General features: G+C 42.0%; 1 protein-coding gene across 1 annotated transcript in view; it reads right to left on the bottom strand.

Annotated features, from left to right (window-relative positions):
* Positions 1-24224, bottom strand: part of dve (SATB1_N and homeodomain domain-containing protein dve) — a 214970-nt gene extending 190746 nt beyond the window's left edge. The window contains exon 1 of the mRNA XM_083127200.1: positions 24158-24224. The gene's annotated coding sequence lies outside the window, so the exon portion shown is untranslated. The remainder of the gene's footprint in view (positions 1-24157) is intronic.
* Positions 24225-26516: the final 2292 nt, after the last annotated feature.

Below are 26516 nucleotides of genomic sequence, written 5' to 3'. Positions count from 1 at the left end.
CCCACAGTCCCACCGTACCCGGATACCTGTTCCAACTATCCTTGTCGCCTAAATTGACTTTAATGTCGTTGCCTTCGAAGGTCACCTTCGATTTCCCAATCTTCCACACCACACCGCCGCCTTCGCTGGTTTCCATGCTGGGATACAATCCGAACACTTCATCCTTGTCGAATTTCCCCGTGCTCAGGTAGTCTCGTGCCAAAGGTCCCAACTCGATTTTATCCGAAGACGACGACGTGCTGCCTATGGCTCGACGTCGTGCCGGTGCATCCTTCAGTTCGAACGGCGTCGAAGGAATGCTCGAAATGGGCGTGGGTACGGCGTAACTTTTAGCTGCGAGCGGTACGAGTTCATTAATCAAATTTTTATTTTGTTCCGTGACACTTTTAATTTCTTTACCTAGACTGCTGATGGCATCGATCACGGGTTGATCCTGACGTTTCTTCTCTTCGTAGAATCCGCGATTCTCGGATTTCCAACCTTTGAAGCGTTTCGCGAGGTAATCGCGAAGCTTGAGATTTTCGTCTTCGATTTTCCGTTTCGTCATGACGTTATTTATATACGTCGTTTCTCACAACGTTGCAACGTTTAGAAAGTCGTTGATTTTGTTTCTGTATTTTCCGTCGTTGGGTTTTCTCGTCATGTCGATCGTCACAAATCCGAAATCGTCACCGTTCCAGCAAGTAGAGCAGCCTTCCGAAAATTGATTGTAGTTCATGTCTCCGCCTACGTAGTCATCGTACGCGTGCTTGAGGTTGGTGTGATCTTGACGAAACAAACATATGAAATTAGCGTTGTCGCGTATTAACTGTTTTGGAATTTTGGAAAACGTTTGAGCTAGGTAAAAACAATCCATTCCTTTGTGACGACCTTGCGTGAAAAAGTTGCGAATTTCATTTTGATTTTCCAGGATGGCGTCGTCGAACACAACAACTGAATTTTCACGACAATCGTCGAGTGGTTTTATTTCCGAGGCGAACGTTGCAATGTCCAGACCATCGTACAGTTTCATCAGTTGCTGGTATTTGGATTGCTCCAAACTTTTCGAGAACACGTACAGGTGCCTGTTCTTCCAATCTAACCAATTCGGTGCGAGGAGAAAATTGTCCACGAGCAGTGTCGTTTTCCCACACCCCGAAGGACCTACGATCAGACAGCGGATGCTGTCGGGAAGCAACTTGCCGTTCTTTTTCTTCGTTTGACTTTCCGGATCCGGTAGACGCTTCACCACGTTCCACGTACTCACAAGATCACTTCGTTCGCGTCGATCCAACTCTTTTCTGGAAGTCCCAGCCATTTGACAAACAGTTTGTCACCTTTCCTACGCAATACTTTCTCGATGAGGTACGTGTCGGGGTGTTTCGTTTTAGAGAGTTCCTCTTCGTAAAATCTTCCTTTCAAAATCTCGCCGCTACTATCTTTTATTATATACGTGTGTCGGTTTCCGGGTAGAACTCGAACCACCGTAAAAAGTTCCGTGCTCCAATTTTTTGTGAATCCCTTCTCGAAGGTGCGTTTGAATTTGCTGATCCTCACCTGGTCTCCAATTTTGTATTTAGCTTTTTTTGTCGTGGGTGTGTACTTTGGACAGTAAACTGTAGAAATTAAACGCTGCTCGTCAGACTTGGTAACGTCAACTGGCTTCATGCCTATCGTTCTGTGTACCGTTTTATTATAGGTGTCGACGAGTTCCGGCAGGATGTCGACCCATTTGTAATTTCCCCGAAGCGTGAATCGTTTCCACATGTGTGTTTTCAAGGTTCGATTGAATCTTTCCACGATGCTGGCTTTGATGTGACTGAAGCTCGAATAATGTCGAATCTTGTGTTTTTGAATAAACTTTTGGAATACGGCGTTGTAAAATTCCTTACCGTTGTCCGTTTGCAGAAACCGTGGTCGTCTGCCACCGCTTTCGCGAAAAATTGTCTTGAATGCTTCCGTGACGCACGTTCCCGTTTTGGCTTTCAAAGGTAGAGCCCATGCGAATTTCGAAAACGTGTCTATGACGGTGAGGAGGTACTTGTTGCCCTTGTTCAATTTATGCACGTTTTTCAAATTGCCGCTACTCATCTCCACGAGGTCACTTTGCCAGAGGTCGTCGATGCCCTTGGTTACCACAGCCAAACGTTCGTAGTTACGGCGTGCAGGTTTATGCAATTCTTCGACGATGGCCTGCCTAGACATTTTTTTTGTTTAGAGATTACGTTTCAAGAGAAGCACAAGCGTGATGGGATTCAAAGAGGGTGGCACCTCGCTCGTGTTTTGAATGATCAGCTTATCGCCGGCACTCACGTCGAAAACGGTGAGATCTTCGTCTTCGTGTATTTCATATATGTTGCGCGTTTCGTTCCAACGTGCCAGAGGAATGTTTCCTGCTTTCTGGACACCACGATTCGATATCAAAGTCATGGTGGGAACGCTAGCTTTTCTACCGTGAGACCAGTACGAAAATTCGTTTATCTGAATCGTGCCATCGAGGAGAAACTTGTAGTACGGATGATAAGGATGTAGCATGTACAGTTTGTTACCTTCGACGAAGGTGGAGATTCTCTGTTGATTGGGTACGCTGTTGATTTCGATGGCTTGCAGAGAATGCAGTTTAGCGAATTTAGTGTCGACGCCGAGCAGATTACTGTGAACTTGTCCGAGTTTATTTTCGATGGGCAGCAAATGCTCGACTATGGTATCCGTTACGGTAGAAAACGACGGTTTGATTTTCACTTCCACGTTCAACTGCTTGTAGTTTTCGTTGAGTTCTTGCAACTTGGCACCGAAAGAGGCCAGCGTCGATTCCTGCGTGGATTCCAGCACTCCAACTTGATCTCTGATGTTGACGACGATGTTCTGAAGGTTCTCGACTTGATTCAATTTCGAGCTCTTCTCGGTAAGATCGTTCACGATGCTTCGCATCTCTGTAAACTGCGTGTGAAGGTCGGCGACGCTCTGGGAAGTGGGCAGCGTCGACACCAGCGAACTAATTTCGTCTCGAATCTGTTCCACGTTCGCCGTTTCCGTTTCTAGTCGTTTCAGCATTCGAGATATGTTTCTTTTCAAAGCATGCAATTCTTTGGAGGTGGGGAGATTGGCCACTTTACTCTCGAGATCGCTCAACGAACTTTTGATGTCGTTCGAATCGGATAGTGCCGTCACCGCCGTTTTCAATTTTTCCAAATCTTCGCTCGAAGGCACGCTCGTCCGTAACGATTCCAAGTCACCCTGTATGTTGTCGAGTACGTGATGAAAATGAGCGAGATTCGTTTCGACGTTCAAATTTTCTAAATATTCGATCTTCTGCTGAACCGTGCTCAACGTGTCTTGAATGCTCGTCAACGCTCTCGCTTCAGCGTGAATATTTTTAATTTCTTCGTTGATCAATTCCAAGGACGCCTGAAGCGTGGCGATGGTGGTTTGAATGTGTTCGAAATCTCGATAGGCCTCCAATTGAATTTTTATGTTCGCGACGCTTTTACCGATGACCTGCAGTTCGTCCGACGATGGTAGGTTCGTCATTGTATCTTCCAAAGTCTGCAACTTGGATTTAATTTCTTCCAACGTGCCGGTGAATTCTTCTTGTAATTTGGAAACGACGACGTGCAAGCGTTCTGCGTCTATATCGTTCACGACGGTTTGAAGTTCAGAGAAATTCTTTTCTATTGCGGAAGTTCGTTCTTCGATTTCGAGTTTCAATTTTTCCAAATCTTCATTTTTCGATTGAAATTGCTGTAATTTGGCCAAATCATTTTGAAGCGAATCCACGCTCAATTGTATATTTTGAACGCTGTCGTAAGAAGGTACGTCGACATAATTTTTTATCAGCGTTTTCAGTTCGGAATCGATTTTCAGAATGGGGTCGAGACATTGCGTTTGGAGCGTGGCGATTTCCGACTCTAAACTTTTGTTTAAGGTTTCCTGCAAAGCAATCAAATCGGTCCTCAACTTCTTAACTCGAATGTCCAACATGAGAATCTCTTCTGCATGGTCCACACGCTTGGTGTTGCCGAAAATGTCGTTAGGCATTTTTGGTTAACGGTTATTTATAATAGGATAGACGATTCGTAATTCTACGAAGAGAGGAATAAGTTTGTCGTAATCTCCGAGGAGTTCCACGTACAGGTAATCTCCTGCAGACACATCGTACGTAATGTTAGAAAGCATCTTGTCGTGCTTGATTCGAAAAATGTTCTTGCCGGTAGAAATTTTGATTTCGCCTGCGTTCTCCGGATTCACGGTGATTTGAAGTTTCCCGTCGATCGGAATTTCGTAGAAATGTAAATTGTTATTAAAAACATAAAACATCTTGCCCACATCGTCATCCAGTTTCGTCCAAATGCTGTTGAGGTGAATGATCAACAGACCGTTGAGTTTAGGTAACACGGAAGGTAAGACTTCATGATCTGGTATGGTTTCCATAATGATCTGTTTTTTGAAACCGAACAAATTCATAGGCATGCTGGTTATTTAAGAATACGGTCATAGTTTTTTTTTGTAATGACAGTCACAGTGTTTTTTTTTGTTTTGTTTTGTTTTTATGAATCTTCTGTTGAAGATGGACATATGTTGCAGGTTTTGCTTTCTGCTAAGCGATAGTGCCCCCACGGCAATGTGTGAATACCACACTCGAGGACGCACCTCTTATCGTCGTTGGGATCCAGGGCAATTTTTCTAACTTTGTTTGTGGTGATGATATGGTCGACGCTCTGGATGCGCTGTTCTTCTCTTAGAACCGACGACCTGGTCTTGAGGCAATCGACAAAGTCCTCGAATGCGAGATGCTCCCGAACCACCTGTCTGCCGACACCCTTGGCCTTCTTGGTAACGCTGCCCTCGGCTTTGATGGCATAGGCCTTGGCGCGAAGACCCGCAAACTCGAGAATTACATCACCGTCCTTCTCGTCTTTGAGTTTGCCAGGCACTTTTTTGTTTCGGGGCAGGATACCGTACTTGTTGTGCTGGGGATAGCCCGAGGTGTCGAAGAGGTTAACCAAAGCTGGTACCGTGGCTATATCCCCGTACGCATCGTCCGTGCGAACGTGGTACACCAAGCTGTCCGTGTCCGTGTAGAGAAGCGAGATGTTGTGGCTATAATGTGGACGTAATATGTCGTAGTACGTCTCGAACATGTGCAGCTTGCTCTGGTCTAATACTGAGGCACCAACATAAATTGGCTTGTCGAGTTTTACCTCACCCTTCCTCATATGCACCAGAGCAAGCTGCTCGTTATAAATGGTCCTCGATTTGAATAACGGGTTCGCTACGAGCCTGCGACATTGTGCTTTCCTCGTTACCAATTTTATGTCCATGCGATTCCGTACATTCTCCATAGTTTTGCCAAACACCGCATTGTTCATTAGCTTGAAGAAATCCTTATCAAGCTCGGACGTGGCTGCAGTGCGGTGTTTGGTGTTGACTTCAATATATGGCTTCAACCATGGAGAATGCTCGAACTTGAGGATGCGGTGAACTGCGTGGACGGTAACCCCTTGCTTCATCAACCACCGGAGATTCTGGTAGTGTAGGACATAACGCTCTTTGGGCTCGAAATCCATGACGAGCTTCTTCTGGTTGGAATCGGGTGGACACTTGAACTCGGGTGCAGGGGGAAGATCGCAGAACAAATCCTGCAGCTTCTCGGAGAACTCAAGGTCCACCTCGGCGAAGAACCCATGTTCCGAATCGTCGAAGCTTTCGACGTCGAAGTTGGAAGGGTCAGCCCACTCGAAGCCTCTAAAGGGGAGTGGCTGCATCATGGAGTGTCCGTAGAGGTTATTGACGTCCGTGTACATGATGTAGCTGGACGGTTGTGAGGGGTCGCATCCGGTGGCCATGTGGTGATTGTTGGCGCGCGAGTGTCGCTGCGACACCTGGACCATTCCACCTCGCACGGCGCGTTCCACAAACAGCATCATGTCCACGTTCGAAAGAAGCTCCAGCTTGATCTTCGTCACCAGAAACATGGCTGACCACGCCAGTCCGGGGAGACTGTAGAAGTAGGCAGGGTCCAGCTGGTAGATCTTCATTGCGGTCGCACGGAACGTCTGGAACACGTCGGCGAGGAGCGTCACGTCAAGTCTGAGGTAGGCGTCGTGGTAGTCCCCGAGAGTTCGACAGCCCAGCTCGCGCCACATGGACTGGGCGTGGTGATAGTCATCCTCAGAGATGCCCGAGCCTCGCAGCTTGCTATAGAACTTCGCCTGGGGAGGTAGCGTCGTCTCCGCGAACTTGGAAGGATCTGTGACGTATTCGTAGGGATAGACCCCCTTACGCTTGAAGAGACCTGCGCCCAAGTTCGGAAAGTTTCCGGAGGTAATAAGCATTTGCTCGTCGCTAAGCTTCCCTGCGAGAGCATCGAGGCTGGCCGGGAGGAACCTCAGGGAGTCGAGGAAGCGAAGCTCGACGGTAGAGTGTGATCCTGGGATTCGCACCCACTTGCTCAAGCTAATGTAACGCTCCTCGTTCTGCGCCAGGACGTTGATTCGCATGTCGTCGTACCCAAGATGCTTGACGAGGTGGTGGAAGTCGTATCCCGAGCCATTGTGAAAAAACACAGGGATAAATCGCGGGTCTCGGGCCATGAGGTTGCATCCGTTGCACCAAGGGCCAACATACCTACCGTCAAAGTGATCGTGGTGTTGGACTTTACGGTTGTTGGCGGTGTACTCCTTGACGCAGACAGGGCAAGCGATGGACTCGTCGTGTCTACGCTGATCGTCGGGAGACAGTGGGAGCATAGACTTGGGGGCCAACAGTACCTTCCCTATCTCGTTGGCCTCGACAACCATCCTCTCGAGGAAGTGTTTGGCTGCGTCGGGACCACGGTACACGTAGGGCTCGGGGGCAATGTGCTGGTCTCGTCGCACCACAACGTATGCGAAGCTGGATGCCTCGTGGAGTTGGTAAGGGGTGGTGGAGGAAACTTCGGGATCTGGATCGCAAGTGGACAGGGGTTTGAGGAAGGCCTCGAAATCCGCGATGATGATAGCGGGGTGCTCCACCATAGCACCGTGCATGTGGAAACGCTCCACGGTGCCAGGTTTGGGCAAGACTGCCACACCTGGCTCGTTGTCATTGCAGTAGATCTTGTGGCTGGCAAGCTTCTCTGCAGCGATGTTGGGACCTCTGATGTGCTGATAATCCTGCTGTTCTCGATTATCAAAAGTTGACAAGCACCTGCGACAAACTTCTATGCTACCATGATGCTTGCTTGTTTGGCTCGACACCAACCGGGAGAGGGAACGGATAAGGGTGTAGTGGTGATTGGTCTCGTCCTTGATAAGTAGGAGATGGATTTCTCGAGCATCATTGTTGTTTACGTCACTCACCCGGATGGGGTACACCGCATTTTCGTCAGTGAGACCGTAAACATTGATGGCCAACCGAGGGTTGTGTGTACGGGCCTCAAACTTTCGAATGTCCGGGACCTCTACCGGGTAGTCGATCCCAGCCATGGCAACTTCCAGCTCTGCCTCATAGGGTAGGTAGGGGCCAACACGTTTTGGATTATTTTTTGGCTCAACTGGGTGCAACGCTGCCAGAACACACCATACGAAGCACTTGGCGTCACTGTTTTGAATGTTCAGGACAGCCTTCTTTGCCGCAATGGTAGGTGGTAAGGGGACGTAGCTGGAGGCGGAGAGAGGTATGAACTTGCAAAGTTTGACGCACAGTTCGTGAGGCTCGCCACACAGCGAACCCCCCGAGCCTTTAGCTTGGTGTTCCTCCTGTTTTGCCACCAGCTCATCGGCAAACTTGTTGTAGATGACCTCGAGGTTGTCGACATCCGCCAGATGCAGCGTCTTCGCCTTGGTGTTGTGGCAGAAGCTGTAAATTTCATCGGAGGGCTTCTTGTACTGGCAACGTAGCGATGCGTAGAATTTGGTGGAGTGCGTTGCAAGCGTATCACCGAGGATGGAAATAATCTCTGCTCGCTTCTCCTCCAAAAAGCTACGCACGTCGCATGAGCCCTCCGAAGTGATGACAAAATCTTCTAACAACCGCTGGAAAGCAGACTGGTTCGCTTTCGCCACAGACTTGACGCGTTTGGCGGATGGTGGCGAGTCGGCTTCCGCTTTCCTCTTGGTCGAGCTGGTCGACGGTTGGGGAACAGGTGCTCCGACGACAACTTTGCATGATGTTATATGCCTCTTCAAATTATTAATGGTAATAGGTATACCGCACCTGGGACATGGTTTTTTAGCGGTTACACGCTTACCAGGTGTGCAGGTACGACAATGTCTTGCAAAATGTGCGCTTGATATGGTTATCTTGCACACAGGGCAACTTTTCATGGAGCGCATTTTTTTGGGGGTATGTTTATTTATATGTGATCTGTTGGTGGTAGAGTGTTTACAAAAAAAATACCTTACGAGAAAAATTTTGTAGGCTAATTCTAATTAGTGTTAGTTTGAGGGGTTTATTTATATATGGGTGGCGTTGTTTTCCTCAAATATGTGCTTTAATAGTTTGAGAAAAAAAAAAACACGTGAAACTCTACAGAGGTGCGGTAATCTATAACCGCAGCCGTTAGAAAACTTTTACATTTTTGGTTGGGCACCACGCACCCTGGCGAGGTTATAGGGGCCAGGCATTCTAAAAAACAACAATTATTATTTTGTTTGTTTGTTTGTGTTACAATGTTCCCCCGAGAGAGGTTTACAAAGGTCACGATATACGGAGTTGGAAAATTACGATATGGCGCATTCGCTCGTTACTCTTGCCAGCCATAAATCTCTCTCTCTTTTTTCATCTTACAGCAAAGTTGGCATCTCTATTTTTTTTTTTTAGTTGTAAGTAAATTGCCAACACACTCTAGTTAATAATGCTACATATTATACGCGCACACGCACACACATACTATATTACCATCCACCCATCTCTCTCTCTTTTACGGCAGTACATATTTGTTGTCGGCTCTCCTTGTTTAGTGTGTGCAGGTTGGCAAAAATTGCTTTATGCGCTGTAAGGCAAGCCTCAAGCAAAATTGCCACCTCCTTGCTTTAGGTTAGGTTAGACCAAAAAAAAATCTTGGCGATTTTTTTTCGAGTGAGGAGTTGGCAACGCTGATTTTTACTTGAGGGGCGGTCAACCGGCTTGATTGCACAAGCAAAATTGCCAGCTCCTTGCTTTAGGTTAGACCGAAAAAAATCTTGGTGATTTTTTTTTTCGAGTGAGGAGTTGGCAACGCTGATTTTTTACTTGAGGGCGGTCGACCGGGTTGATTGCACAAGCAAAATTGCCAGCTCCTTGCTTTAGGTTAGGTTAGAGCAAAAAAAACTGTGGGTAAGCTGTCGGTTGTTTAACTCTTCCCTTTCTCTTTTTTTTCTTGTAAAAGGCTATGGCAAAAATACCAGTAGGTTGGCAACCTTGCTTGAGGCTTGCCTTACAGTGCATAAAGCAAGGTTGTCAGCTCCTTGCTTTTAGGCTAGGTTAAACCCAAAAAAAAAAAACCTTGGTGATTTTTTCGAGTGAGGAGTTGGCAACACTGCGAGAAAATACCTCAAGCAAGGTTGCCACCTCCTTGCTTTAGGTTAGGTTATACCCAAAAACAAAAACCTTGGTGATTTTTTCGAGTGAGGAGTTGGTAACACTGCTCACCACTTCAGCTCACCACAAGAGGACGTTCAACTCCCCAACCTGCACTACTAGTCACAGTTTTAAAAATTAAAATAAAACACTATAATATATGCTGTGTTATATAATTACAAAGTGTAAGACTAACGTAAGTGTATTAATTACAAATCGCGCAACCGCACACACACACTACATACATACATACATACATATATATATATATATATATATATATATATATATATTAGCAAAAACTAAATATGCTGACCAAGGCAGTAATTTATTTTATTAAAAACATAAACTAAACGTAACGTTTCAACCTTCTAGCAAGGTCTTCATCAGACTCTGTATCAAGTACAAAAGTAACAAGATACACAAAAAGGGCATTATATATACACTACACACAAACATTACTCTCTCCAGACTATTAGAAAGTTGTTAGGAACTTTCTAGAAGGTGGCTTTCACTTTCAAACTGTACTTTCACCTAAAAGGCTAGTGCTAGTGAGAAAATGGAAGGAAGCCAAGGAAATAGAGAAGAAAGGTGAAGAAGACATAATGAACTGGAATGGGGGACTGAAGTTAAACAAAGAATGGAAGAAGGTGTTAGAAAGAGTGGAAAGGACAAGAGAGAAAGAGGAGAGGAGAAGGGAGAAAAATGAAGGAAAAAGAGCGTGAGATATTCTATATGAATATCTCTTCACATTCTATATGAAAGTAATTATGTTTAGCCTTTTAGGTGAAAGTACAGTTGGAAAGTGAAAGCCACCTACTAGAAAGTTCCTAACAACTTTCTAATAGTCTGGAGGGAGTAATGTTTGTGTATATATAATGCCCTTTTTGTGTACCTTGTTACATTTGTACTTGATACAGAGTCTGATGAAGACCTTGCTAGAAGGTTGAAACGTTACGTTTAGTTTATGTTTTCTAATAGAATAAATTACTGGCTTGGTCAGCATATTTAGTTTTTCATAATCATGGAAACAAGGCTTAATGGTGTTATATATTAGCAGGTAACAATATATTATAAACACATTCTTACTTTCCAAAGAAGCGCTCATATGGGATGGCCAAACGGATCCGGATCCGAAAATACCGGATCCACTCATCCGAAACCAAAAATTTCGGATCCGAAAAATTTTAGGGATCTGGCAATCCATCCCTAGTAAGGACAACTGAGGAGCTACTTGAAGTAGCGGACTCCGGTCTCCAAAGTCAGAAATAGCGGCGATGGGACTCGAAGCGCTGTCCACACGTCACCCATTGAAAAGTCTCTTGCCAGGCAGAGGGCTGTTGCTCAATGGAGTTTAATGTAGGTTAGTACAACAACATGCATTTCTTTGATGGATTTTTTGTGTGCTACACATCTGGATTTTAGGGCGTGTAAGGGCACCGAAATGTCAACCTCACTTCCACACCCAGGCATCTACTTTTTGCAGGGCAACGAGGCTCTGACGTGTAGACCTACAGCCAGTATAATCCTTTGTAGGGTTGTGTGTCCCGAGCGCCTGTTTACAGCCTCAGCATTTAACCCAGGAAAGAATATTTTTGTCCTCAGGCGGTTTTAATTCAGAGCAAGGGGCTCTGGGCATCGTATAATGCGTGACAGGTGCAAAATAGCGTAAGTGTTGACGCACCCGCAATTATCCCTTCAATCAATGTATCAATCAAGCATGTGGATTTTACATTCCTAAGGGTGAAAAGGGATAAATTCGTAGCGGTCTGATTTGTTTGATTTTTTTAGCGCGGCTTATCTGCCACCTTTACCTAATCGCGACAATGAAGATGAGATGACCCTTGCACCGGCTAGAATTTGAACCCGAGAGCCCTGATGTACGAATGATTTTTTTCCGGGAAGGACTAGAATTGTAAAGGTGGAAAGTACATAGCTGCTTTCTAGGGGGGTATACACAATCAGATATTTTATATATTCAAAACGTTCAACTCTCAAAAATGCCAATCGGGTTTCATTTTAAGGGAAGTTTGCATTTCGCACTGGTTTTCCAGAGTTCTTCACTGCATTTACTTGAAAATTATGATTTTCGTAAGATTTCGGAAGGGGCAGTAGCCCCATATGTCCCCTCCCTCTACTTACCCGGGACCCGTGACGCGCTGTGCTAACCACTCCGCTACGGATATCCAAGCTGGGTGTGTTTGAATTAACAAAACGTAAAAAAGAAGAAGAAAAAGCAACATTTACTAAATTTTGTAACTTGACTAAACGTTTTGGTAACTAAGCAAATTTGCACGATAACTAAAAGAATTTGGTTTGCTTATTGAACACGCATATTTGGTTATTAATAGAAACTATTTTTTTGGTTATTCCTGCGTATAGGAATGTAAAATTAGCTTTGGTTTCCATGAATATTTTATCTGGTTGGGGGTGGGGGATGAAGTGCCCCCATGGGCAGAAATAGGATTTTTTTTCCTTGAACGTCAGATTTCATATAGGTATTGCTTTCAATTCCGGAAAGAGAAGTCTGTGAGCGAGAGAGGGAAACAGTGGGAGAGAAGATGAAGATGATTGCCTTAGGAGAGAAGAAGAACTGAACAGAAGAATTGCGCTCCTGAAAAATTGTGAGCAGATGGTCCACGGAAACGAAAATCGCTTTTCGGAGCTCCATTCCGGGGCCAGCTATGATTCCTCGGGGAGTCGGGAGCGTCTCCGGGAAGCCCCGGATCCAGACTGGAACGTCTGGGTTCCGGAGATTTTCCGGGAACGACGCATGGACCTTCGCAGGATATGGGGCCGGGAGTCTTTGAGGAGTCGGTTTCCGGGAAAGAACCGGAATCCCCAAGCTGGAGCGTAAATCACCGGAGTCGTTTTTCAAAGCTCGTAAAACTACCCCCGGGTCTTTGTCCATGGCGCTGCTCCGCCTGGAAATCCAGGATTGCTGGAGGACTGCACAGCCTCCGGCGTCTCGACCATTCCGGAGACAATATCCTTGTAGTTCGTGTATATTTCTTCCCCCGGAACGCCACCCCTTCTTCTTTGGCTGGGATGTGATGCATATTCGATACGGTTCTCTTATTTTCGTTCGATTGCTCGGGGCCTAGTCATTCTTGGGGCAGCTGGGGCCCACGCTGAACAAGGGCCATTAGAGTTCTCCCCACATGAGAACACATGCATCCCATTCTGAGGGGACAATCAGGAAAGCGCCTTCAAAATAAAATAAAGCTCCGCATCTTTTGAACTCTTGTTCATGTCGCATTGCAGACGTCAAGAACAACAGCCAGTATCCACATTGTGCTACGATGCCAGGAGTCCCGTGTTCGAATCCCGGCTTGGGTGTAGGTGTTCTCTGTGCGTCCCTTCATCAATTTCATCATATCATCACTGATCCTCATTGCAGCGATTAGCTAAAAGTGGTAGAAAAGCGAAGTAAAAGCAACCAAATCAATCAATCAATAGTTTCTTTGATTTGTTGAAAACATTTGTAGCATTGTTTGCTTTTTGCTATCACGGCCTCTGCAGTTCTTAAAATATTTTTCAGATATATATGATGTTCTCCCCTGCAACACTACATTTACAAAATACAGTTTCATAAATGAAACACAAGCAAATAAACAGCTGCTCGAAATTCATGGCAATGCTGTAAAATCGCTGGAAAAGATTGGTGAAATATACTTTTTAAGTTATTCTTCCATTTCATGGGGCATTTGCCCAACTCGCCTCCGTCAGTTATGCCACTGTGAGAGAGGTATTTGCAACACAAGAAAGACAGGTTCTTCCCACGAGACGTGATTGTGCTGGTATATTCCGCCCACGCTCGTGATACAATAGTGCAAGAAACTATGTATAGATGTCACTGCGGATGTGAAATAATATACTTGATCGCTGCAACTTTAAGTAGCGCAGATCCACCAGTCCTAACAGAGCTCTTTTAGCTATCCTCATTAACTGTGTGTGCGATGAGGACTGAGGACAAATAGAGACATCCATCGGACTCTCTGTCTTCAAAGGAGACGAAGACAAACATATGAATGTGTGTATATGTGCAAGAAGAACGAATAGGTGGGTAGGGAGAGCGGGGAAGGGAATTCTCTCCCCCATCCCTCTTTCTCAGCTTCCTTTCTGTGATATTCCGAGTATCTAGCATCCTCCCTCCCCCTTCCCTGTAGTAATCTGGACAAACGCCACCCCCTCCTCCCCTTTTTGCCTTTAAACACACATAGGGTGAGGAGCGCTGAGGAAGATGGAGAGGCAGAGTAAGAGAATGGGCGGGGTGGGGGAAATAAAACACTGTCACTCAGTTGGTAAACCTGCTTTTGAATCTCTACCTCGCACAGCATCCCTTGGAGACGTCTCTCTCTCTCTCTCTCTCTCTCTCTGTCTCTGTGTTAATGGCGTAAGTATCATGTAGAGGCGAATCGCTGAAAATCCCTTCAAAGCGTGGATGAATACCAAGGGACTCGAAGGGGTGATAAGGTCATAGGATAGCGGTAGATGCTTATGGCTCTGTCCTGATGATTATAAGCCCATTAGCAGATACAGAGAGGGAGGGGGGACACTCGATTCAGGTGTGTACAGCTTTTTTTCCCTTCGTCTTCGTCCAGCTCTTACTTAGGGAGACGCAGGGGTATACTGTTCTACATATACACGGCCAAGGTTTGCTCAGTTTCATGTATATATATATCTACTTTCCGCGGATGACTGAATAAAGAGTCCAAAGCGACGAGATGGAGGGGTTCATGAATTAGTGATGCAGCCCCCTGTGTGCAACACACTCACACAGGCAAGAACAGATAAATAAGCCGCCTTGTGTCTATCGTTTGGGTCTTCGCTTAGTCATTTTGCTCCCTTAGAGAAAACTCTTTCCTGGTATGCCTTAAGCTTCTTCGATTTCCTGCGCTCAAATCTCTCTACTTCTGTGTGTGTGTCTCTTGTATGTGCATAAAGCTGTACAGAAGCAACAGTTAACGGCCTAGGATTTCATGTGAAAGTCCCCCAAGCCTATGCTCGAATGTAAAAGGATTTGGACTGTGCCTAAAGACAACAGAGTGCTATGATGGAGATTTTGAATGTGTCTTCAAGGAAACCCGCTTTCAAGTTCTGATGCGTGTGAGGCTTGAGGTACGTCCGCTGACTATCTGTGAAGCACCTGAGCGCCCTGTTTCAGATGAAAGCTTTAAGCTTAGCGATGGTCTAAAAGTGTTCCTTGACGAACGCATTAGTACAGTAATTCCGCAAAGCATGGTTTGGATACACCGTTTACCCTTCCCATATCATTCCAGAAAAATAACCCCTCGTCATTACTTCTGAATAACACAACCCACTTAACATTGTAAGGCACCAGGTACGAGGTCTTGCGTAGCCTATTGATTATAACGCTTTCGTGCCAGAAGTTCCGTGTTCGACACTAAAATTTTGGCGTTCACTTGGCGTTTTTTTGGAAAGAATTAGCACTAGCCTGAAAGGAAGAGACTACTGCCTCCGCGCTAGGTAATATAGACATTTGGAAAGGAAAGGAAATAGCATATGAAGACCAGATGTTTAAATGCAGTAACAGCGAAAAGTTCACTCGCAAATGCAGTGACATGATGAAATTGAACCTTACTATTCATCAACAGAAAGTGAACAAGCACTAGAATGAAGCAGTAAGAGTCGAAATTGAATTAAGAGGAGAAAATAGGATATTGGAAAGTTGCCGAGAGAGAAAATGTGCAATCAGAGATGCAACAGGATTTGAAATAGACAAGCAGATAAGGGCTAAGTGAGGAAATTGACAATCAGAAAAACGCCAAGAAAACTAACACATTGATTGTAAGAGAAGAAAGTAACAATCAGAGAGGTGCTGAAAGAAGAAGAAATAGGAAATCAGAATGGGGCTAGGTAAAATTGCATTCAGAAAGAATCTAAGAGAAGAAGTGGTTAATCAGAAAGACACTAATTGAAGAAATGGTTACAAGAAAAGCGCTAGGAGAGGGAATTAACAATCAGAAATGCAATATGAATATAAATATGTAATCAGAAAGGTGTTACAAGGAGAAATAGACAATTAGAATGTGACTAAGGAATAATTAGCTTTAAAAAAAGGAGCTGAGAGAAGAAATGGGTAATTATAAATGTGCTAAGACATGAATTGGACAATCTGAAATAATATCTTAAGAAGAAAAACATCTTCAAGGGCATAAGAGAGTAAGTAGCAATTCACAAAACACAAGTGGTTGGAGTAAACACCTAAAAGGCATTTTGGGAGACGATCAGGGAAATAGTAATGACAAAATAAAATTAACTTGCACAAAAGGAGGAAATAAAGAATCTGAAGGAGGTACCTAAGGATGAAAGGCACTAACAGAAGACAAGGCATTAAAATGGCATAAGTACAGAGAAAAACAAGCAATATACAAGCCATTGAAAGACTAAAGAGATACTCAGGAGACAATGTGTGTGCATCATGATATTGTTCAATAATATAGGATCAATGCTCATCATGATATTAAAGTGAGAAAGATTTACATAAGTACTGCTACTTCTTCGGTTAAAATGATAACACTGGTCGACATGGATTTCGATGTCTCGCAGATGAATGTTGTCTCTGAATAATTTCAGCATGCTGATTACAAAAATGAAATCCATTTTTACCCATCACGCCTACTTTTATTTAGAAAACAACAATTTATTAACTGCTATAATTTCATAATAAACTGTGTAGTTCCATTAATTTCCCAATAGATGGCTCTGTTCAGATGGTGGAAAAATATTGATTTTCTATAATACAAATCCTCCAATTTTGAACCATAAATGCATGTAGAATTGTATGCATTTAATCCACCTTCCACCGTCATATGACATATTGGCATAAAACATTGTATGGACTTTGCGTAGTTTTATTCTCGAAGTCCTTCATGAAAACATCTTTCACAAAATGTCCTATACTCAATGTTACAGTGTGGTGGGTTGATTGAACCTAGTAACGCAGAAAAATCCTGACCTAGAAAAAAATCCTGACGTTGTAACGACCGCCTTGTTTGTCAGATTTCAGTCGTATATTGGCATTTATATTATTCGTATACTTTCAAGTTAAGAACTTGGATTAAATTATTTATACTAAACTGTTTTCATAATTCATGTATATATTTACGTTTTATCTTGTTATAATATTATTCGCGTATATTTGCAACATTTATTCAGAATTTATAGGCCAATAATTATCCCAAATAATATATGCAACGTTTTCATTGTTTTTCAAATCCAAAATGGCTAGGATTATTTCTATCTTTCAATCAAATTTTGTTGTTTAAACACAAGTTAAATACATTTCTTCTTAATATCGATTTTTGTTCAAAAATGTACGAGATTGAAGTAATTTGTCTTCATTATAAACTAAATCTTTATTTAATCATTTTTATGTGCAAGGGCAAATATGAATTATTTGATAAAATCAGTTTAGTTATTTCTATATAGTTTAATATTGTAATATTAGAGCAAAGTGTTTCTCCCTAGTTTTCAATAAAATATCGTTTTCTTATTGGCTGTTTGTTAGGAGTGGGGGAACCACGCTTCGTGTTCTTGGCGATGTAAAAACATCCACGTTGTCATTTTTAATTGTTGCCAACCTGAACTTTAGCTTACTATCGCTAATTAACATTGATGTGCTATATAAATTATCAGTTTTTCTTGTGTTATTTTATGTTATGAGTTTGTATTATTGTAAGATAGAACAATCTGTTATGTTGAGCCTCGCGCTTGAGGTAGGCAGTTGAGGTCTTGCTATTAACTGTGAAGGCGGTGCGCGGACTCACGTGTTAAATAAGTTGCTTATCACTGCCTACGAGCGTGCATGACTCAACAAATTATAACTTTTAACTTGTGCGAATCAGTATGTACGCGCGCGATTCGTGAAGTATTTGAATTTTATTTAACGTCACGTGTCGCAATTCGGTGGTTTCCTTCCTGGAGGAATGTGGATCGTCTTAATCCCGATCCCTGGGTGAGAACTGGTGCTCCCAACTGACCAGCCGGAGCAAGGAGCGGTGTGTTGCCAATTCGGATCTCCATATCCTGGAGTTACGAGTGGTGGCACGTTGCAATGTAATGGGAAGGAACCGATGTCATTTCCGTGATCAGCATTCAAAATACTTCCAGAAACCCCTATTGATTTAAAAACATCCGATTTTTTTTCTCAAAATGTCGACCAGTGTAATCCACCACACAATGTATAGGGTTGAAAACACTGGTCTTGAACCAAGGTGTGGGTTTGCTGCGTTCTAAGTCAAGCATAGAAGCAATTCACTGGTCGTTTCGGAGTGCATCGAACCGCCTCCTCTCTCGACGCAGGCCAAGCCGACAGAGTCCTGGCTAAGAGCTCATTGCGACAGGAGTTAACACGGTTCATTTGGAGCGACTGCCAATTTAGAAATTGCAGATCGAAATTAAGTGGTCTGCAAATATTTGCCGGTGGACGAAACAGATCCCCGTGCCCTTATATGTGCGGGTTGACCGCGGGTTCGGTTAAGATTAATTAATAATCAGATTGGCTTTTTGATTGATTGAGCAAATCAAGTGACAGTTCAGCGAAGTATAGGCCGTTCCGAGAGCACGTACTTGAGGTCGAAGAGATTTGCAGATGGAGAAATGCTCGTTTAGATTAATTAGATTGACTCGCTGTCCGAGAGTTTTCACCCCCTCCCCCCCCCCCCACGTGGTGCACGCTAACAGATGAAGCTTGTCACCCCACAAAATACAGGCGACGAGTGGTTTCAAGCGCAGGTACAAAAATATCGTGTTGGGAGTTTTTTTTGTGTGCGAACGAACAAACCATACACATACAGGGTGACTGAGAATTCACCGTACCCCTAGATTATATTACATGGGCTAAATACTGTACATGTGACATACTTATTATAACATATGTATTTACCAATTTACATTGTAGCACACTTGCGAGAAAATCAACAACAAGTTACCATGACAACAACAATATAAAAAATAAAAACGTAAGTGTTAAATAGACGTCTGCATACTTAAATTTCCAAGCAATATTGAACCACTAAAGTCATGCACGTCTATGGGCTTGTAATCAACAGGTTGAGTTAGTTCACTGCTAATTGCCCTGCGAGTACTTGATTACTACGTGCCTCTACTTTGAAATGTATAGTTACACATTCCTGAAATATAACTTTTTCATGCACTATAACGGAAATATACATCTAAAGAAATAAGTGAGTGCTTATAGTGCAATAGTGTTGACATCTATTGATGAACTTTTAAGTACGTAAGCATTACTTTCCACTCATCCATCGTGAGACCAACATTTTGAAAGGACAAATTTTCCTTTCCACTATATTTGTTTAAAATGTTGGAGTCTAAGGGAGGACACACTGTATTAATACGATAGGACTCTACAACATACAAGTAGAGAGGATAGCTCTTTTAGTACTGTGCGCGCATTGATTTTATGGATCTCACACCTAGCGAAATTTCATTGTTCAGAAATGAAACTAATGAAGGACTAAAATTAAACGGTGTGACTCAGTTGTTAGCATATGCAGATGATGTAGACTTATTAGGGGATGATATAAGTACAATTAACAATAATGCTAAAATATTTTTCGAAGCAGCTAAAGAGATAGGTTTGGAAGTTAACAAAGAGAAAACTAAATATATGCTTACAGGCCGAAACCAAGTGTTAGGTAATAATCAAAATCTAATTGTTGAAAACAACTCGTTTGAACCAGTTTCCAAATTCAAGTACTTAGGAGTAATAATAACAAATGGAAATGATATTAAGGAGGAAATAAAAAGCAGGCTTAATTCAGGAAATGCATGTAACTTTTCTCTTCATAAACTTTTGTCTTCTCGTTTAATATCTAAGAAACTAAAAGTTAAAATATACAAAACAGTAATTTTGCCTTTATTATTATATGGATGCGAAACTTGGTCCCTTACATTGAAAGAGGAACATAAATTGAGAGTATTTGAAAATAAGATCCTTAGGAAAATCTTTGGACCTAAAAGGGATGAGGAGACAGGTGAGTGGAGAAGGTTACATAATTTAGAACTACATAATTTGTATTCATGTCCAGATATTATTAGAATAATTAAATCAAGAAGACTTAGGTGGGCAGGCCATGTGGCACGAATGGGAGAGGAAAGAAGAGTTTACATGATTCTTGTTGGGTAACCTGATGGTAAGAGACTTGTAGGAAGGCCAAGACGAAGATGGAGGGATAACGTCAAGATAGACCTAAAGGAAATCGGTAGAGATGGAAAAGAGTATATAGATCTTGCTCAGTAGGGACAGATTGAAGGTCTGTGTTGCTGAAGTCATGAACGTTCGGGTTTAAGAAGGCTAGAGAGAGAGAAAGTTAGTTAGTTAGTTAGTTAATTAGAAATGACACCATATTTTGAATTACTAATCTTTAGTTCACACATTTAGTTAAACTTATGAGACATTTTTAACAAAACGTTTTTAATTAATTCAAACAAAGAAGTTTTTTGTGTACGTGCAAAGTGTTTCTAAAAGTATGAAATGGCACAGTGACCTGCTGGCCTTGAGTTTGCAAACTTCTGTACTTCACATACTTCATCGTTTCCTCTCCATCGACGCGACTGGGCGACGAAATTACGCGGTGCTAAGCAGCTAACTAAACGAACAAATCCTTCCTCAAGTGTCCCAAATCACTTCGCTACCCCGTAGCAGCACAAATTGGCCTCAAGTTGATCTCAAAATCACATAATTTTCATGGCCTACTTAGAGCCGTTCCTGAAATGAACCATAATTTCTCTATACTCCTCTGGTGGCACTCCACCCTAGGATAAGGGGATGAAATTTCATCCCGGATTGCGTCATCAGATAAGGAATCTCTCAGGGTTCGATTGCCGAGTCTTCAGGGAGGGTGCAAATGGCACTAATTCGGGATCCGAGGGAAAATCCCGCCGTAAAATTCCCTTCGTAATCTTCATCCTCTTACTTATCTGCCTTACCCAGGCTTTAATGCAGAACGAAAAAAAAGAAGGGGTGGTGGAAAAAGTGCTGCGAAAGGCAAACTTCCCGCGCTGTAATTTTCGCGATCTTAAATACTACCCTACAGAGCTCTACATTGACCAACCTCTCCTTACCGTGTCTGCGAGTTAACTGCGCTAATCTCCGCATTTGTTCCACAGACTCACGACCGAAATATTCTCGCCTCATTCTTTGCGGAAGTTAATTTTTCTGCCGCTTCATTTCGTCTTCTTTTTCCTTTCCTTTTCAGCTTTGCTGTGGATTTTATCATCTCGTCTTCGCAGCAGTCTTTCTCTCAGGGTTTTAGGAACATAAAACTGATTTGGGGCGACATCCTGCGACGGATCTCGGAAGCTTGAACGACAGTCATTTTGCACTCGACCGTGTTTAGTTTATCGCAAAGAAGCGCTTTGCCCCGGGGAGCCATTAGGTGGCAGCACTTGCAAGGATTAGCGGTGGAATAAGAAGCAAAAGGAACGAAACAAAGCAAAAAGGGACTTGAGAGAAGAAAGGTTAAAAAGAAAAGAAGGAAAAAACAAGCAAAATCTTCAAATCAGCAGTCACCAGGCAGGATGTAGGAAAAGTAGAAGATTGTAAACCTCTTTTGTTAACTTTTGCAAGAAAACCAGAACATGAGAAGAAACGAACAAAACCAAAGAACTAGCAAACGTTCAAGATTAACTCGAACCTGTGTCTTGGAATTCATCAACTGAGTTTACGTTTCAAGTTGGCATTCTCCCTAATGCGGCTGTTTTCCCGAAAAGGATGGAAAGAAGAAGAAAACGAAAGTCCCGATTCGTCTGTGGTGCTGTTGACTTACAGCTAAGGGCTTGAAGAAATCAACAAGCTGGATGTATTGAAAAGGCATTTAGAAGCATTACTTTCGGTCAATCGGTAAGTAATGTTATTGTATACTGTGAGGAAAGTCTGCAAGGTTTATTTTCCAAACATTTGCACGTGGATATATACAGGGTTGTCCAAAATGGGGATACTAACATAATTTGGCCTACGAAAAGCAAAGTTATCAATGACGAGAAAGATAAAACTTTTCTTTTCTGAGTAGATCTTATACTATCAGGAAACAAGATTTTGTGAAAAAAAAGGAGAAGCAGGAAAATCATTTTTCTGGAAAATATGAAATGTTCCCGTTTTGGACAACCGGTTAGGCAAAATGGGGTACTCACATAAAACATGGAAAATTTTGTTACTTAAACTTGTTTGAAAGACCAAAAGTCAAGTTAACCATGAAAAATTAACTAGAATTATAACACAGGAAGTATTGTCATTTTCGTTTCATAAACAATTATACTAACAAATAATCTCTTGTACTCAATTTAAACACTTAATAAACAATACAATATCACAGATTTGTCTGAGAATTAAAGCATGGGTCTAGTAGGTAAAACATATTAATTAGTCTGTGGCGTTCAAAACGGGGGCCCTAAACGTTCCCCTTTTAGCAGACAAGTGACGGATTCTAGATTGAAGATAACGTTTCAAGCTGTATGTCAAAATCTAACTTAAAACTGGAAAAATCAATACTGCTACTCATCAAAATTGAATGTTCAAAGGTGACTTGATAAGGCCCAACACAGTATAGAGGGAAAATCGAAAACTTGAAAACTTCGTGGAATATAAAAGGTCAGACTCCTGCGTCCACGACTCAATTCAAACTGGCATAGACGGCCAGGAATGGTAGTACCGCGTTGGTTCCCATTTGACCCTCCGCCTCCGTTTTGGACGACCCTCCTCTTCGAGCTAACTGGTCAGTATAGTTGCAGTTGAATTCAAAGATACTATCAAAGAAGTTACACACTGACACAATCTATTCACTTTCTTTTACGCAATACGAAGTTAAAACTTAAAATCCAACGTCAACCTCTGTGCCATAATTATTTATTCAAAACACAATCTAAGGGAGCTTACACACCAAAGCGACACGAATATCTCCAGTCTGTAAAGAATCATTCACTGCGCATGTGCAAACAACAGGCCGGAGCGACACGATGCACGCTAACGAACAACGGCCCAGTCCTAGCGACACGTGCACTTTGTCGTGTCGCTTCGGTGCGAAAGGTTGCATTTGCTTCTGTAGGTTCGTTTCCAAGCGACAGGTATCGTTTGCCTCTTCGGTCTGAATGAAGGCTTCCTAAATAGAAAAAAGTTGAAGTTACATTCATTACATAACCGCAATATACTACATGGGCTTACAATCAATGTATTGGAATATCCTCCAGCGTATTGGTTAACAAATCATTATTGAAGATACTTCATAATTCATTTTATTATTGATTGATTGATTTGCTTTATTCTACTTCTCTTTTTGTGCCACTTTTTGCAAATTTGCGTAGATGGGGATGAGTGATATGATGAAATTGATGAATGGACACTCACAAACATGCATGCTCAGGCCGGTATTCGAACCCGGGACCACTGGCTAACCACTCTGCCACAGGGGTCGGCTTGTGAGAATGAGGGTAAGAATATATCATCATGTGAAATTGAGGGTAAGAGTATATCATGTGAGAATGAGGGTAAGGATATCTCATGTGAGAATGAGGTTAAGGATATCTCATCATGTGAGAATGAGAGTAAGGATATCTCCCATGAGAATGAGGGTAAGGGTACCTCATCATGTGAGAATGAGGGTAATGGTATCTAATCGTGTGAAATTGAGGGTAAGGGTATCTCATTGTGTGAGAATGAGAGTAAGGATATCTAATGTGAGAATGAGGGTAAGGATATCTCATCATGTGAGAATGAGGGTAAGGGTATCTCATCATTTGAAATTGAGGGTAAGGGTATCTCATCATGTGGAATTGAGGGTAAGGGTATCTCATCATGTGAGAATGAGAGTAAGGATTTCTCATAAGAATGAGGGTAAGGTATCTCACCATGTGAAATTGAGGGTAAGGGTATCTCATCATGTGAAATTGAGGGTAAGGGTATCTCATCATGTGAGAATGAGAGTAAGGATATCTCATATGAGAATGAGGGTAAGGGTATCTCATCATGTGAAATTGAGGGTAAGGGTATTTCATTATGTGAAATTGAGGGTAAGGGTATCTCATTATGTAAGATTGTGAGGGCAATGATATTTCCATATGGGATTGTGTATTTGGATGAGGATATGGTGACCAGAATATGTAGTCATGTGAGAATAAGAACATGTCATAATTATATATAAATTTAATTATGTAATTATAATTATATCATTTTTCTTTTCAGCAATTATAGTTTATTAAATATCGAAATCGAAACAAGGGCCGTTCCACGAAAATCATAAATACATGATAAAAGGTAATGAAGTATATCATATAGTACTAACGGTCAGCAGTCTGGAATGTGTCTTTGCCGGCGAAATAAATTAAGCGATGGGAAAAAAAACACTTCCACGACCTTTCAAAAGTGTACGGAAAGTCAGTTCGGTAAGTACTTTCTCCGGTAAAATTGAAGAAATACGTTTCGGGGATACTTAAATTTTACCTGGAAGTCGGAGGAAAATTAGGGAACGAAAAGATGAGAGAAAGAAAGAGATATAAAGGAGCGAGTGAGGAGAAACTGTAGAAAGAAGGAATGAGGGACAATGAAAGATGGAAGAGAAAGAGAACGAAAAATAATGAAAAGAAACCTATTACATACCTTCACAGCACATCCCAGTTTCAGGCACCAATATTGATCCTTACGCTCATTTTGGTGCAAGTGTACACCTCGAAGGCTCGTGAAACACGTGTTCCTTGAAGCAATATATTGCCGCATCATCCAAGACAGTATGCGACAGCACATGCTGCAACTCGAGTCAAACAGCAGAGCGAGTTGAAGTAGTTTACCATTTTGCCACCAGCTGGCGACACTGGCTACGCAATGCATTCTCTCGTAATCAGCTAATTTTCTCTCGAAGTTTCCGAGCAGCAATAGATATTGTCTTTGAAATGGTAACATTGGCCCAGCTGTGATATATCAGAGGCGGGGCCAGGGTGGGCAATGGCCCAGCTGTAACAGGATAATTCGTGATAAAAATATAATTAAATTATAGAATAAATTATGATAAATATGGCGCGAAACTTTTGAGGATTCGAACCCAGGATCTCTGGTTTCTGAGCACGCTCTACTAACAGCTGGTCACGAGTGTCTCTAGTATAATACGTATTATTTTTACATGTTTTCCATTGACGCATTTCGAACGAAAATATTAAAACATTTTCAATGCAATTTTAAATTATTTTCATTTTAATTTACATAATTTCTTCTAACTGCAATATTTTAACTTTATATTATTGAATAATAAATTCGTGCTTTGATCACGTAATAACAATGTGAACATAAAAATACATTTAAAAAAAATGTGGTCCATAGGTGTAACTCGGCGAATGTAAAAGGGTCACCTGCCCCCACAAAATTTTCATTTTTATTTTTACAACTGAAGGGTATTTTTGTTAACCTCTTGGGGCCTGAGGAACAAGGTAATAAAGAGTAATTTTTATGATTACGCAAACGTAATCGTTATTTAGCAAAATAAAGGCCTTGACGTTATTTTTATTTGAAGGAAAACTTTTCGATTTTAATCGCCGCAGTTTAAGAGGCACATCAGAACCACATCAGAAAACCACAGTGATGTATCCGCAGACTCCAAAGAAGACCCTAATACCCCCCAAATTTCCTCAACACTCCCATGCAATTTTATATAAACGCTCAATTTAGGGAACTTTCAGACCGAAGTGACAGGTGACAAGCGACAAGAATTTTCTTTACAACCGAACTTCAGTAATCAACAGAGGCCCAACCACGAATTTTTGTCTGGGGGAAGGGGGAAAGTACCAGGATAAACGTACCAATAATAATAATGTTATTATTATGTTATTGTTATTATTGATTTGCTTTATTTTACTTCGCTTATTGTGCCACTTTTGGCAAATTTGGTGATGAGTGATGATATGATGAAATATCCATGCCTAAGCCGGTATTCGAACCCGGGACCATTATTATTATTATTATTATTATTATTATTATTATTATTAGTATTAGTAGTAGTAGTAGCAGTAGTATCAAATACGTTATTACCCTTGTAAATTATGCAGAAAGATAGTTGAAGTTGGTGCTAAAGCATTTGTGTTCGAACAAACGATTTGACTTATTTTTTCAACACGTTCAATTTCACATTAATAATGGAAAGCAAGCACACAAACTACTTTTGAAGGACAGAAAAGCTTGATAAATACGTTCCAAATATAATTCTCTTTTACATTAACATGTAGAACTTTCATTCACGATATAGGTTTCACATATATGCAACATGGAGCGACGTGGACACTAAATTGTGTGCGTATTCAAAGTTTCATTGATACATAACATGTGTTATTGAAATGCATTACACAATCAATTCATCTATCTCACAATAAACCAACAGAAAAAAAATTACATAAATTGTTTCTCAAATGTGCACGCTACCTTTCCTCAAAACAATTGTTCATGCATTTAAAACAAAAATCAATTAAGACAAGTCTTATTTCTCTTGCTGGTAATTTACAATTCAGTATAGAGAACAATGCTATACTGCGAGCGAAGCGAGGGAGAAAATGTTTTGGATCCATTTTTTTTTGCAGGCTGAAATCAATAGTGATTTAATAGGGCGCAAATAATTTCACGGGATGCCAATGCATTCTCTCTTTTACAACTTTTGTGCCTCCCCGATGGTGTAATGGTAACATCGTCGCCTTATGATCATGGGGTACCGGGTTCGATACCCGGGTGGAGGCACATGACACAGTGGTTCTGATCTCACTTTAAACTGTAGGTCCAGTCCCGATTATCCTTTGTGTGCGTAAAGTGGACTTTTTTAACCACAAATGAATGAATCAATTTTACAGCTTATTTTCATTTAGATCGATCGGCGCCCAGCAACAGGTTTGAACTTCATAAGACGAAGGAAAATTTTATGAAAAGTGTTTTTATTTGCATAAAATTTGAAGTTGTTGGCGGGGATTTCCCCCTGCAGGTACAC

The sequence above is a fragment of the Lepisma saccharinum genome, chromosome 8 (assembly GCF_977018435.1).
Source record: "Lepisma saccharinum chromosome 8, izLepSacc3.1, whole genome shotgun sequence".
In the NCBI taxonomy this organism is placed as follows: Eukaryota; Metazoa; Arthropoda; class Insecta; order Zygentoma; family Lepismatidae; genus Lepisma; species Lepisma saccharinum.
The sequence above is the reverse complement of the archived record's forward strand: the minus strand, read 5'-3'. Positions and strand labels throughout refer to the sequence as shown.